Here is a 10,546-nt window from a genome sequence, read left to right as displayed (position 1 = left end):
TACAAAGCGGCCATAAATTGAAATGAGATGGCGAATTAAAAAATAAATCAAAAGAGGATTTTTATTGACACGTCCTCCGCGGTGAAATTGGAAAAATGTAACGCGGGGTGCGTTTACAATGTCGCACGGTACGGTTTTATGGTGGTCTTTTAAAAATAAATGTTCGTTCCTTTACTTCGTATTGGTTAGGGAGCCAGGTGCAAATTTGGTTCATTATTTCCTCTCAAGAGATAATTCGTCAGACGCATGAGAGTATAGTATTATAAAGCCTCGTGAACGTCAGCTGGCGCTCGGTTGGGGGGGTGAGCGGTTGTAGCCTCCCACGCACATAGGAAAAAAAATACATTCATTCATTCATTTCCTCTCAGCTAAAAATTTGTCAAATTGTAGCTAACCCAATATCTCAACGAAAAAAAATAGTCAGCTGGTTACAACATGGTGTATTATACGTCAGCTGGTGTCTCGAACATGAAAGTTAAATTTAAAGAAAAATTTATTTTCCGTTATTTCCTCTCAAACAAAAATTTACCTGATGATAGCTTATATGTAACTGTGGATAAATATATATGTCAGCTGGCTGTATCTTGGTGGAAAAACCGTCAGCTGATACGGGAGGCTACAACCGCTCTTCCCCCCAACCGAGCTCCAGCTGACGTTCACGAGGCTTCATAATACTATACTTTGATGCATTTTACTAATTACCGCTTGAGAGGAACTTGGTCATAAAATCTGCTGCTGGCTCCCGGACCAATATAAATGCATGCGAAAGTAACTGAGCATACGTTCGGTTTTCTTGTAAGAAAGTCTGAACGAATTTGACTGGATTTTTGATATTGAATAGGTAGATCAAACTTAAAGTAAGTATTCTGTCGTGAAAAAAAAACCTTTAAATTCGCATAGAAATGGATAGAACAAGGTACTACTACTACTGCTACAACTTATTTTTGTCAATTATGTAAAACCAACAATATTTGTAATTCATATTTATTTTTTGTGTAAGAACATTTAAGTGCCAATTAAATAAAATTATTGACTTCATATTTCAAAAACAATGTGTCTTTTTTATCTAATTTTAAGTATTTTATAGATACTCTTGAGCCTAAAAATATGAAGAAAAAAAAAGCAAGAAAAATGAGTCGCCATTTTTTTCATGATACAACGAAAACAGGATATTGCAAAGATAATAAGAATGTTCCAGAAACATATTAAGTACCTCTCGCTGTTATACAAAGCTCATTTAAATAAACATGATGAAATTGAAGGAATTACTTCGGGAGCTGCTTTATCAACATCCTTATATTAAATTGTTCTCGTTTTGATATATTTTGATATCTAAGAAAATATTGCTGTATGTATTCTTACCACGTCATGTATGGCTCATAGTATTACCTACATGCTACATTAAAATTAGAGAAACAAGTTCATTGAGGCACGCAAATAATTATCTATAGGTATACTAGCGGTCCGCCCCGGCTTCGCCCGTGGTACATATGAAAAATAGATGTTGGCCGATTCTCAGACTTACCCGATATGCACAGAAAATTTCATGAGAATCGGTCCACCCGTTTCGGAGGAGTATGCAGACTAACATTGTGACACGAGAATTTTATATATAAGATAGGTATACTAGCGGTCCGCCCCGGCTTCGCCCGTGGTACATATGAAAAATAGATGTTGGCCGATTCTCAGACTTACCCGATATGCACAGAAAATTTCATGAGAATCGGTCCACCCGTTTCGGAGGAGTATGCAGACTAACATTGTGACACGAGAATTTTATATATATAAAGAAAGATATGAGACCTTGAAGTAGGTACCATGTGAGTCAGCTGATTATTAAGTGACCAATTAATAAATTAAGTATTTGTTTTATTTATAAATATGTAGGTATTAAAGTCAATTACATACCTAGTTTTAACGTGTCATGTTTATAATTTTATTATAGACTAGCGGTCCGCCCCGGCTTCGCCCGTGGTACATGTTTACGTTTTCTCTACATAAGAACCATCCTCGTACTTCAAGGAATATAATAAAAAAAGAATTATCGAAATCGGTTCAGCCGTTCTCGAGTTATGCGCTTACCAACACATTTTGCGATTCATTTTTATATATAAGAAGATATGTTGATGGCTGACTGATTCAAACGGTTCATAGTTACCTAGGTTACCTACCTACTCATAATGCACTTATTACTGCAGTACCAACTAGGCATTGTATTTATAATGTTTCTTTGTAGATAATTATAATATTTATGTGTATGTGTATGGGTATGTATATGTCGGCGAAAGGTGTAGAATGTGGATCTATTTTCAAGCTGTGGGCGTTGCGTTGGGTAATCGAGCAAAGAAACACCTCTAACTCAAACATTTCTTTATTTACCACCGATTCGGAAAGCAGTATCTACAGAGAAGAACCGGCAAGAAACTCCATAGTTGCTCTTTTTTAATCATGTCAGTTTTACAATACAGTCGTTTCTTAATACAATCACTTGGTATTACAATTATGACCACTAATAAAATAAATATCACAAATAAGCTATAGTAAGCTCGTAATAGATGTGCACTCGGCAACGGTCGGCGAACGAATGACCCGAGTCGTGCGCGCGCGCTGCTTTATATCGGTTCGCCGTTCGTTATTTTTTAAAGCTTCGACGGTGGCGCCGTCACGGCCATTCTGACATACGCTCGTCCTCGAGCGACTTCTGAACACCTGGGAACAAGACAATTAAAACAATGTGCTGGTCCGGCAAGCCCTTCAGCAACCGTGCTAGTCCGGAAATCTCTCCAGATTTCCCTCTAGCGTGCTAGTCCGGAAATCTCTCCAGATTTCCCTCTAGCGTGCCAGTCCGGAAATCTCTTTAGCTTACTGCGCTAGACCAGATTTCCCTATAGCGTGCTAGACCGGATCTGCAATCCCTATAGCCGAGTTATTGGACCGGACTCCCTTCAATAACTCGCTCTCTCTTTTTTTTGCACCATTCTTTTTGCTCTCCTTTTTTTTTGCATAAATTTTTTTGCATAATTTTTTTTTTAAGGATTATTTTTTTTCCTTCTTTTCTTTTTTTTTTACACAACAATATTAAATCTAAACTCACGACTCTCTCCACTCTCTCCACTCCTCGGCCATACTGACAATCGTACGTCCTCGTACGTCCCTTCTTGTTTTACAGCACTACGGTATTTCATCCCGGGATTAGACAACTATACCGCTCGGCCATACTGACCTTACAGAACACCAACAACATCCACATAACATAGACACGACGCTCGCTCACCACAAATGAAGGCTCAACTACCGTGGACTGCAACCCAGATAGCACGCACAATTCCTGCAATTAAATCATTACCGTTACAATAATCCACGTTACAAACTTTTACTTTACACAAGTTATCTCCGATACAGTCATACTTGCGTCCTCGTACGCCATAATATCTCACACTACATTACTACGATAATTCATTTTCTTTTTTTTTTTTGTCAAAATAACATCCATCCTGCCTCAGCCTACACTGCCCCGATCCTACTGACCGGTCAGAACACACATGTTTTTATCCTGGACCTCATGCCAGATAGCATATCACTTTCTTCTAATAAACGACATTACCGTAGTAATATTGGAATATTACGTAAATGTGTGTTGTGTGGACACAACACACATTTACTTCGTACAGCGTACGAGTAAACAGATGTCAGTATGCTACTAGTCAACTATGAAAACTGAAAACAGAGTGTTGCCGCAGCAAATCAGTAAAACGGTACGCGACCGTATCCTCAACGTTTGTGCTGCGTCATCCTGGCATCGCGTCATCGAGCCGTACCATTGGCCGCTGATGATGCTACGTTGCTCCATATGCTACGCAACCGCTGCGCCGTACTGTTAACTGCCTCGCTTCTAAACGCTGTGTCGTAAAACGCTCTCTGTAATTTAGCTAATTTAAATCAATCTGACATTACCTGTCGTTAATTATGATCATTGACTATAGCGCAAAAATTACAATATCTTAAAAAGTTTAAAACGAATAATTCGTAACCGGTTAACTCAAAAAGTGGCAAAAGCTTGTTCTCAAACTTAATGATTTACCAACTTGAATTTAATGTAATCATGTGGTTAAAATTCCTTAACGGTATGTTAACTTTTGAAAACTCAACTTAAAACAATTGATAAGTCTAGGCTTAAACTCATCTGTGAATCTCATATCGAACGTTAAAAGGGCTGAGCTAAATTTTAGTTTCAACGTAATAAGAATGTACTGCTCAACAACTACTGTACAACTACCTAATTGATGTATTCAGTTGATGTGAAACTGCAGCTAGTCATATTATAAACTATTATCAAGGAATTACATTAAATGCACACAATGTAAATCGATTATACTATCGAATACTCCACGTTTAGGATTTGCGTTCTTGTATTTTGAAGCTACAAAATAACCTTCAGAAAACCTGGATGGATTTTTTTTTTCTTTTCTCTATTCAATTAAACAGACATTATATTCTGACGACAGTGTGTAAACTGTAAATGCGCCATTAACCTTGAGATTATTTTCAGTTATTTTTTTTTTAAACTATCGTAATATTTAACGGACCCTAACGTTGATGGGATAGTTAAGTTTTTTTTTTTCTTTTTTTTATTTTAAAGCAATCAAATTACATACTAAAACCAAATCTAGACCCGTACTCCAATCATAAAATCTTACGCCAGATGTTTATTTGAACACACGCTAATTATCTGTGACATTGTATTATGAACTGCCTAAATAGGGACTTAATAAATTATCTAAGTAAAAATTCAAAACTAAATGCCTCGATTTACCGTTCAAACTAAATCTGCCACATTTCATAAAACTGCATATTGTAAAAACTGTATACTGTGAATTGTTCACGACTTAATATTTTTTTTTTTATAAAGAAATGACCTCAATAATATCACCCTAAATAAAACCTACGAAAAGTTTATTAAACCTCTAAGCACTAGTTAACGCATTGCTTTTCGTTTTTTTTAATCGAATGGCAATAAGGCTGTCTTTGTGTAGCAATTAATTGCTATTTGTCAAGGGTATAGTCTAAATAAAAATTAACGCAGGTAGTTCAAGAAATGAATGCGGGTAGTCAAGGAACTAACGCGGGTAGTTGAGAAACTAATTTAAAAGTAATTCGCATACTGTATTTTGTTCCGATACACGGACAAGTGAATTTTTATTGTTTACGTTCGATTGAAGTATCTGGATGCAGTGTACAAATTATTGCGCTTTCTTTCTTTAGTGTTAGCTCACAAACTAACCAACATTAAAGCAAGTCGTTACTTAATTCATCTTGAAGACAGTGCTTACGCCGCGAAGTGTTTTTTTTTAAATAACGTGAATTACCTACTCAAGTAAACGTGTCCCTGAATAAGTGAAATACAAGTCACACGACCTAGGTACTGATAATAATTTATCACTGCGTAACTAAGATGGGCTAAATGTAATGGAATAAGATTTAACTAACTACAAAACCGTAAAGCAATATCGCACGACCTAATAATATCATCACTGCGTGAATAAGTCGAGTTAAATGAAATAAGATTTAACTATACACTGGTTTTGTAGGTTACAACTTTTAACAAAATCTGTACGGCCTGTAAATCAGCGCTGTTTTTATGCAGCATTTAGCTGAGGCTGTGACGATTTTCCTCAATTAATTTTAAGATAAATTTTGTAATTAATGTTTTTGGCAATAAATTTCTTTTTCTCTCAAATAAGTTACTACATTTTAAAAAACCTTACTTTCTTTATCTAATTGCACACTCAAAGTGAAATGTTATCTACTGACCGATTTCTTACAAGAGAACATCAGAAACATAGTAATAAAAATAGTACGACTGACCAGATTCACCAGCACTTAGCCTCATACATGTGCCGAGTGGCAGCTGCCAACGCGTCGTTTCGTTACACCATAACCCTCCTCTGCCATGAACCACACGGCTTGTAGGCGCACCGCCCGCGCCACTGCTACTGCGATAACGCTGCGATGCCAGACTTGTGAAGTCATGATGAAGCGCTGCTCTCGATGATACGGGGTCCGACGCGGTGGTGCGAGCGGCGGTGGCATCCGCGCAGCGCGAGGCGAAGTTGCCACCCTGCCCGCACATAACGAGCTCTCCCTTTGTCACCGGCTGCTCAGTGACACGTATGCTCGTAGATCTGTAGGATGCCTCTTCCCGTTGAAACTGGATCGAAGTGCCACGTGGTTGCGGCATTTTGTCTTTTAATCAGCGCACGCATTAATTATATCCAGGTTATCGCCACGTGCTTTCTCATTTGCTCGATTTGATCCCAATTCTGATGTCGGCGAAAGGTGTAGAATGTGGATCTATTTTCAAGCTGTGGGCGTTGCGTTGGGTAATCGAGCAAAGAAACACCTCTAACTCAAACATTTCTTTATTTACCACCGATTCGGAAAGCAGTATCTACAGAGAAGAACCGGCAAGAAACTCCATAGTTGCTCTTTTTTAATCATGTCAGTTTTACAATACAGTCGTTTCTTAATACAATCACTTGGTATTACAATTATGACCACTAATAAAATAAATATCACAAATAAGCTATAGTAAGCTCGTAATAGATGTGCACTCGGCAACGGTCGGCGAACGAATGACCCGAGTCGTGCGCGCGCGCTGCTTTATATCGGTTCGCCGTTCGTTATTTTTTAAAGCTTCGACGGTGGCGCCGTCATATATGTTTTCTGAAGACACACAATAATGATATAATATTAGGAATTAGGACATCATTTTTTGTTTGGTTATAAGATTAGGTATTAAAAAAGGTAAGTAGGTACAGAAGATTCTAAGTTTTATTCATTTTAATCAAGTATGTTCTTTTGGTTTATCAATTAATTACCTTTCTAATTAATAACCTACAGTTGATTCCAATACATTAGCTCTAGAAATAACGATACATCCAATAACAAAACGACAATATACCACGACTTCAATTACGTAACAAATAGAAGCAGAATAAAAAGCAATCCAATCAGTATACTGTATAAAATCCTGAATCAAGTGTTTGACACAGTTAGCAAGCCCCGCCCATCACCCCGCCCACCGTAAACCACGCCCACCCAGAGGTTTTTATGGAAGCTATTCGTATCCTTGTATAAACTGTATATAGATCTCCCATTTCCTGTTGGGAACACTTCGTATGATTCATAAGTGAGTTATGAAGCTTTGAAGTTGATATTAAGTCTTATAAGATTATAAATTCGAAAAGCTTCTAGCTTAGAGGTACCTATCTGCTTTCTTTACATCTGACAAATGTAAGGGACAAGGTTTAGGGACATAGTAGAAAGCAAGTGGATAAAGTTCTCTCTTTTATTTCAAGGTAGAGATTCCTTTTCTGAGGTAGGTAGTTCAATTTGTTTAAAAGGTTTTCAAATGAAGTCATTTTTAATCAAAATTACCTAACTAGGTATATTAAAAAATAAAAATTTAAAATAAAACAGAAAAATGACATTTTCTGATACAAATATATTTTCTAAAGCCTTGAGGTAATAATATTAACAGAAACCAACTTCAAGTGGCAAAAACTATTCGTTAATACTGGATCAATTTCAAACAGGATCACTTGGAATGGTTACAAATAAAAACATCAATATAATTAACAAAATTGTTTATTTTTCTTTAAAACTTACAGTGTAATTGAGATCTAAGTCATTCAAATTCATTCTTCCAAATTAACTTGATATTTAAAACAATCAAATGAAATATCCATTCGTATCGTGTATTAGCTAGCTACTCGTATAAAAGACATCTACTAATTAATAATTTCATAAAATGTAAACATTGAAAATAATACTGTGCCCAGTGCCCCGGTCGCGGAGGAGCATTCCTTAATCCTTACACTTCATTGTTTATTAATTTCTATAATCAAATTATCTTCAGAGAAATAACGACGTATATTGTACCTAATAAAAATGTTCCTGTAATAAAATTGAAAAGAAAATTTACATAGCACCAGTTTAGCTTATTAGTTATTACAATTAGCACATTCTTAGCTAAGAAATACAGAAGGTAAGTACTACAGTTGAGTACGTAGACCATATTGTTGCAAACTAAAAAATAAACCTTCGTCCTTCGATAGTCAGTTAAAAAGGCCAGATATCCACTCCACCTGCAATAACCAGAAAACATTGGTAAAAAGAGCAAAATAAATAAACGATGAGGCAATATCGCCAGCAAATTGATCCCAAAGCGTTGTGGATCAACCGTCCCCGGGGACCCTCGACTCAAAGTGGGAGATATCAAAAAAATACATCCTGCCTTTCGGCCGGCCTTTCAGCGCTTTATTAAGAATAAATTTACGGCTGCCGTGTGGTATAGGGTGTGAGAGACAAGCGTGGGAGTGAGGGTATTATTAACTATAGCTGCCCCGACATACGTTGTTTTTCAAGATAAGAACCATCCTTGAGCTATTAGTCAGTGTGTAGCTATATTTTAATAGCATGATACCATCAAATAAAAGACCAATAGAAAATATGAGGAAAATATGGAGGCACTTGTGAAAGTTGAAAGGTTGAAAATACACATATTGCTATGTATTTTTTTTTTCACTAATTTTCATATCAAATATTATGATCAATAAAAGTAAATTTTGGCAATACGAGCTAGTACTAGTAGGTACCGCAGAGGATCCATAATCAGTGCCTTCAACAATAAAGGAGATCGACTCGGGAATTTTGTAGCGCTTTCAAATATATTTGTGGAAGATGAGAGAATATTTCTATGGTTTCGATTATGTAAAAGTACCCACCTAAGGAAAGAAGAAACAATCATGATTTGTTTTTTCTGCAATCATGCAAAAACCAAGTGAAAAGTGAAAATTTCTTCTGCAAGTCGACCCCGAAAATAACTGCGTAAGTTTCATTTCCGAAATAAACAATTAAAAAAGCATTTGAAAGAATATTGATATTTCCGCTACAGCCTATGCCTTGCACCTCGTCCACGTAGGCGCCTATCTTCAGACTAATGCATTTATGCAGTAGCTCGATCGATACAACGCGTAATTTCGCACGATGTTCACAAAGATTTCCTTTTATCTCTTTATGCTTGAAAAAACTATGTTTGTGTCCGGGAATTGTGTAGCTTTTTCAAATATGTTTGCTGGATATGAGAAAATATTTCATGGTTGCGATGACGTGAAAGTAACTTGGTAAGAAGAAACAATTTTACATTATTTTCATACAGTAATTTATTGTCTCTATAAAATGTGTATTTCAAAAATTAAAATATTGATGAGTTCTGAAAATGAATACCTACTCTGAATTTTGGGACACGATTATTATATAACATTTAAATTTTAATGTATAAAAAAAAATTCTTTTTATCCTTAACATTCAACGTCGAAAAATAAGTTATGAAAAACTAAATCAACATTAAGTTCTGAAAATTATTTTAGATTCAGCAAGTTACGGCTGTAAAATAATGTCTCACTTTCATTCTTTGAATAATTATGATTTAACTATTACTTGTGCTACTTGGACAATTTTATGTCGTAATTCAAAACGAAAATGTAGCTGGAACTCCAAGAACCTTACTTAAAATTGTAACGACATTAATAATTCTTATTTCATAAAATATTTGAAAAACCAATACCTAACCACTGGACGGATGACATTATTTTTATATTTTTTCAGCATCATAAACAACTAGGTACCTTATAATCTTATGATGTCTGGCCATAGATATATATTAGACGAGATATAAGTACTTAATTTAACAGCAACACAAACCGCGAGGCAAAGTTAGTCTTCAAAACAGAACTCAAAAAATGCCGTAATTACGTTCAAAGTCCCAACTTTTAAAAGCGATGCATAATTTATATTTTTTCGTCCAACTTCTTACTACAAAGAAATAAATAAAGGGAATGCTAAGTTAAACAAGTCTTAACAAGGCGGAGAATAAATCGGATTTGCGAACATTTGAATAAGACGGTATTTAAATATCTTCATGCACCTTTGCCGTTTTTCCATTTCTAGCTGCGGCGCTTAAAATATGTGCATATTGAAAATGCTAGACGAATTTTGCTGGGTTATTGTTGGGCTTAGATGTGGTTAATTTGAATTTGTAGTAATTCCATGACAATAAAAATAAAGCCTTTTGTCTGTATATTATTCAATGTAATAATATCGTTGAAAGGAGAAAAAATTAAAATTGTCGAAAGGCTTTCGAGCTCTGCAATTTTCAACTCCCATGAAAAATGTAATTTTGGCTTGAAGTGCCTTTGCTCTATAGGTACCCGCACCCCTTAAATACATGAGGTCCTTAAATAAATATAACATAGATTCTTTTAGCTTAAAGATAAAATTAATCAAAATAATAAAAGTTTTTTAGGTGTTCAGATATCCAGTGAAATAAGTAGTCTATTTCCTCAATAGAAGTACATCAGTATCATTAGTTTCCAACATTTATTGATTGTTATACACCAAGAAAGTCAACATTACAGTTACCAGCTAAATTTATTACTAATCAATGGTAATAAACGAAATTATCGATACCATTAACATATTACGA

The sequence above is a fragment of the Colias philodice genome, chromosome 11, assembly GCF_061535455.1.
Source record: "Colias philodice isolate Cphi_HAF_F1 chromosome 11, ilColPhil1 Martin Lab GWU primary, whole genome shotgun sequence".
Taxonomy (NCBI): Eukaryota; Metazoa; Arthropoda; class Insecta; order Lepidoptera; family Pieridae; genus Colias; species Colias philodice.
The sequence above is the reverse complement of the archived record's forward strand: the minus strand, read 5'-3'. Positions refer to the sequence as shown.